Raw genomic sequence first — 5,486 nt, 5'->3', positions numbered from 1 at the left:
GCTTGAGGAGCTACATATCTTTTATTGCTCACAGCTAATTGAAATTCAAGATTTGGGAGAAATGAAATCGCTTAAGAAATTATATATCGAGGATTGCAGCTCCATAGAAAGATTACTGAATCTATCGAAATTATATAAGTTGCGGGATTTGTCTGTAATTAATTGTAAATCATTGCAAGGTTTGCCTGATCTACTAAACTCACTGGAGCACTTATCCATCACGAATTGTTTCTTCATAGAAAGATTACCCGATCTATCAAAGCTAGCGAAATTGGGAAGTTTGTACTTAAGTTGCTGTAAATCACTACAAGAGTTGCCTGGTTTACCAAACACATGTCGTCTTGATGCTCATGGATGCCCAAATTTACGCGAGTCATGCGACTTTTTGGAATTTTGCTGGAGTTGTGCAGAATCCAACGCACTCCGATCTTCAAGGAGGCCACGCTTGCGCGGTTTTAGTTGACACTCGGTACGATTCACCATTTCAAAGGTACTTCGCCTTACTTTCTTCATTTTTTAAGTCTCTAATCTTATCCAGTATAATTTAATAAATGCGGGGCGGTGCATAGTGCGTTATGAAAAGTTGACATTGATACTTTCGTCATGGCACCTGTCAAATTTTCGAGTTAATTTAAATTGTGTTTATTTCACGGGAAAAAAATCACAATTTCTAATATATTTTCCGATCAATGGAAAATACTCCTCTAGAACTGGGGGAACGGAAATCAATTTTCCCCGCCCCTCGTCCCCCTCTCCTTCCTCCTCTCCCGTCCATCCACTTCTCCATCTTTCGGGGGCTTCTCCATCTTTCGCTTCTTCGCGAGCTGGGGCTTTCCTTCTAGATAGTCGTTCTCGCCTTCAGTCAAATTCCAGAAACAGGTTGGTTTCTACTCCCATCATCTCTAACTGTGTTTGTTGATTATCGTGGTATGGATTGATTACATCGTTCCCGGGACTTAAACAGAATCAAGTCAGTGCATCCTTTCGCCAAATATCTCATGAAGGTCGCTGTACCACGCGATTTCGTGCAATACAGAGTAGGAGTAAGAGTTGCTCTTTTTTCTTCAACCTCGCCTCGAAAAATCTGCGTCCGAGCACGAGTATTTGTGCTTATTTCTTACTGGGCAAGAGACTATGGTGTTCTGGGTTCCTTTCGTGAGGTTTCGAGATTTGGGTTTGAGAGTCGCTTATGCCCGTATCAAGTGAATTGTGATAAAATCGAGGGAAGTTTTGAGACATGATACATACAGTTTTGGCGTTGGGGCCAAGAAAATAGACATTCAGATAAGTCGACTTCTCTGAATTAGCAAATAGGCAGAGACAAGGTAAAAGGGAGCTCGCTTCGCTTCTCTGTCTAGAATGCCGTCTCTCACTTCTCTGGGTTTCTTCGTTTTTATTTTCTTAATTATTCATTTTTTTGTCTGGTTTTGTGTGGTCGCTTTTTGCTGCTTGTGGAGTGAAGATAGCTGGGTTCTCTGTTGATGCCACAATTTGAATCGTCAGTCTTTGAGCTTATATATGATGCAGGTGTTGGGTCTCTGACTGTGTTGATTTTTTGGGTAAGTTTTGAGGTTGCTTGACCCTTTTGGGAGTAACGAAATCTGTAGGCTTGATTGGTTTTTCACTGCCGGTGCTTGTAGATGTTTGCTGGATCTTTTAATCATAAGCAATTGTTAAAGTTGTGCATATCTATATGTTCAGACTTGTTTATTATGTGCCACTCTAGAAAAGTTTGTGAAACAATTTTCTCAGTTTCAAGTACAGTTGTGATGATGATCATGTATTTTTATAGCAGTCTCTCAAACTCCAGATGCTCTTGTTCCTTAAGAACGTGTGGACATGGATGCTGAATCACCATTCTTTTGTTTGACTCAAAGGGTAAAATTTTTGAAAACTTGATTGGAACTTGTTTCCCGCAGTTTCGAGGTCTTATCCAGCACTTTGCATCTCCAAGTGGAATGGAGAAGAGGAACCAGTCGATCAGGTGGAATTGTTTTCCTTGATCTACAGGAGTTAAAGGGCAAAAGCTGAACCAGAGAATTGGCGCAGATGTTAAATTCTGCTTCTACCGAACCAAGAGAGTACACTGTCACATTGACTTCTCAGCTGCAGTGAGTATTTCTTCTCCAAATTTTGCCAATGTGGTTTTAATTAGAGTATTATGCGAAGGAGAAGCAACTCTTGATGGATCCATGTTTATTGCCAGTCTTATTGGAAGAACCTACTAGAATTAAATTCGTGTTACACTTCTGGAAAGAGAGGGGAGGGGGGAAAGAGAGAGGGGGTGTTGGCGAGGGCTGTAGTGAGCTTATGTTTCAAATAACTTTTCTTGTAGCATGCTGTCATACAGTAATCTACAATTATGTGTTATGTCCTAGGGAGTCGAATGGAGCAGCTGGACTGGACGATACAGAAAGCACAATGGCCATAGTTGCTCGATTGGGTCTTCAGCACATGAAAAAGAACTAATTACAGCTCGTCTACTCAGTATCGCCAAAGCAAGAAAGGATGTAAGGATGCTTATTTGTTCTCATTCCCAAGCAATGGCATTGTTCATAAAAATTCTCAGGAGTGGAACCCCTTTGGCAAAAGGAAATGCTGCTATGACATTTAGTATTTTGGGCAAAAATGAAGAATTACGTTTGAGAGTCCTTGGTAGTTGCATCCCACCAATGCTTTCACTTTTGAAACTAAGAAAATTGTTTGGGCATGTATTTTTATGAATTTTAGGAGGCAATGTTTGTTTGCTTGATGATTCATCAACTACATGAATAGGAAGGAATGTCTTATATATATCCATGCAAAATAAGAATGTGTTGTTTTCTCTACATAGCATGGTCATAACAAACTCGGTGTTTAAGCTAAAAGAGGTTAAATGCAAATTATCTAACAAAAAAGTGACTTTATAATTAGTTATTGTATTGAAATGGAAAGTCGATGGAATAAGAAGAGAGTTAAAGATATGAAGAGATCCCGAATTTTTGCAAAATGTTCATTGGCTATCTAACTTGTTTTTTTGTCAATCGAGTCTTTGAACTATATGCTATTTTGTTCATATTTCTTTTCTTTTTTTTAAACTGCTGACATGGCCATTAAATCACCTTAAATGTGACAATGGCGTCCTAGTTGACAGTGTAGGGGGAAGGTAATTTTTTTAACTGAGATGATATGCAATGGGGGATTTGTGGCTGTAGAGAAAAGGTCGGATTAGGAACTAGTGTCTTTCAGTGGAACTAGATAATGAATCAGGCGGGACATGATACATGCAACTTTGGTATCAATAAGGAGGAAGGTGAAGTAATGCCTCTCAAGTGCTCTGCAAAGAACATACAACTTTGCTATCAATCTGCTTTTTACTCCCTTGATTATGATCTTATGGTTCTTTTAATTTTCTTTACTAATTTTTTGTTTCTAATCAGATAATCAATATATACACAAGGAACGTTGAGGATACTTTTATACAAGGTCGTTTACCTGCAAGGGACATATTTGAAACCCATATGAGTAACTCCTCTTAAGGTTTGCATACTTTTTAGCTCCTTTGATATAGTCTACGGCGTAATTGATGATTTCGAACTTGGATTTTCCTCTGAATTTCTCTCAGTTTGTGTCATGAAGTCTTGACGCGATATATCAGTAACTGGACATCATAGAGTAGGGTAAGATGAAGCATGCTTAAGATTTAGCTTTTTTGTCATCGATGAAAAGCTTGAATCGCACATCTTGCGGTATTACTGGATTCCAGTGATACTAAGATTGCTAATGTTCCTGCAAAGTACAACCTATGTGCACATGCTGATATGGGGCACTCTAAACATTGAGGAACGCTAAAATTGCAATCTGAACAGTAACCAGTTCACCATACAATTAGAAAGTGTTTACACAAACTTTTGAAATCTTTGAAACTAACTTGGATAAATGATTACAGTAACATCAAATAAAATGTCGCTCTAAACTCATAATCTTGCGACAAAAACTGGCAAAAGAGACTTTCTGTCTTACGAAGTAAGTGATGGCAGATGAATCTTTGGAGCTTGATCACGATCTAAGTTATTGTACATACTTTGTTACGGATGAATCTTAAGAAGACGTGGTACCTCCGCATTGGTGGCATGATCATTAAAACTATCTTTGACTAATGATCTGCATGACCACGACCTTTGTGGGTAAGGCCATTCATGGTGAGATGAGAGGAGAAATTAAGTACTTTGGATGTTCTTGAGATAAGAACAAATAAAAAATATTTAGATTCTCGCTCTCAAGTTGCTGGGGACAAATGTAAAGCGAACGACATTTACTGCAGTTGGTTTCATAATAGTCATCTTATATACATAGTTTCTTCCATGTCAAGACGGCATGATTTCCTCCGAGTTACTTTCATTTTTCATTATTTGGCATTTATTATTCTATCAATGTGTTTGTTTACTCGATATCAACTTGTCGACCCATTTTCACGGTAAAAACTGCAAGCGTTAATCATTAGTAGGAGTAATATTCAGTATGGATGATTTATTTTTTTTAGACGATCGAAGTTGTTTGAATGTCTTAGCAATTGTATTAGTTTGAACCTATGAGTCGGTCACAGCTTACTTCACTCTTGGGCAGCTGGCTATCTCGGATGGTGTCACTGTGACAGGCGGAACTGGAATTTCTCTCCCTGGAATGTCTTGACTGGCAACTGATAAAATCGTGTGTGACTTTTTCTATATTGTTAAGGCAATCTTGGTCTTTTTGCATAATGATGCGTACATTGCACATTTACGTGCTTGTTGGGGTTGTGTTTATTCAACGTTCTTTGTCAACTTCTGATCTGTGCCATTGACCATCATTACACTTGATTTTGCTTCTGAGCTGAAATATAGTTTTCTGGCCAAACTAGAAAGCTAAATTATCATGCGATTGGTGATTGATTAACACAGATTTCATGTATGGTATAATGGCATGGAAGGTCTCTCAACTTCTATTGGCTTGCATTTGTCATCCCCAAATCTTTTTTTTTTTTTTTTTTTTTTTGAGCAATCACATCTATGAACTAAATGTTGTTTGCTTAAGTTAATCTGCAATGCGGACATGCCCATCCACATTATCATCATTCTTCATCAGCAAATTTCTGAGGTGGAATATGGAGAAGGCCAGGGTAAGGGCGACTGAGCCACCACCAGTGTGCGGCCGACTGGGCGCTTGCCACCATCGCCTCTGAATGCCACACGCAACACCGCCGCTTCGGGGCGGTGGGGTGGTTGTGTTGGTGTAGGAGAGAGAGAGAGAGAGAGAGAGAGAGAGAGAGAGAATTGGAGTTCGAGAGAGCATTAACGGGGTGTTCGCACGGCACAAAATATTCAATAAAAGGGGAATCAAATCACTGGGTCAACAAGCGTAAACAAAAATAGCCCAAGGGAAATGCCAGTTCTTGTCTTTGGGGGTTTTGACTATTTGAGCCCAATGCAGAAGAACAGGAAGAAGCTACAGTGACCACGCTGGAAACG

The 5,486-nt window shown here is 39.3% G+C and overlaps 1 long non-coding RNA gene across 2 annotated transcripts; it reads left to right on the top strand.

Annotated features, from left to right (window-relative positions):
• Positions 1-843: 843 nt before the first annotated feature.
• Positions 844-4,875, top strand: LOC104437476. Of its 2 annotated transcripts, none has more exons than XR_005549386.1 (5): positions 844-879; positions 1,920-2,111; positions 2,379-2,510; positions 3,420-3,519; positions 4,606-4,875. It is a non-coding gene; the product is annotated as an uncharacterized LOC104437476 (long non-coding RNA). The 2 variants fall into 2 exon arrangements; XR_005549387.1 differs by having other exon boundaries at positions 845-879; positions 1,938-2,111.
• Positions 4,876-5,486: the final 611 nt, after the last annotated feature.

The sequence above is a fragment of the Eucalyptus grandis genome, chromosome 3 (assembly GCF_016545825.1).
Source record: "Eucalyptus grandis isolate ANBG69807.140 chromosome 3, ASM1654582v1, whole genome shotgun sequence".
NCBI classification, from domain to species: domain Eukaryota; kingdom Viridiplantae; phylum Streptophyta; class Magnoliopsida; order Myrtales; family Myrtaceae; genus Eucalyptus; species Eucalyptus grandis.
This window is presented reverse-complemented; position numbering and strand designations above follow the sequence as displayed.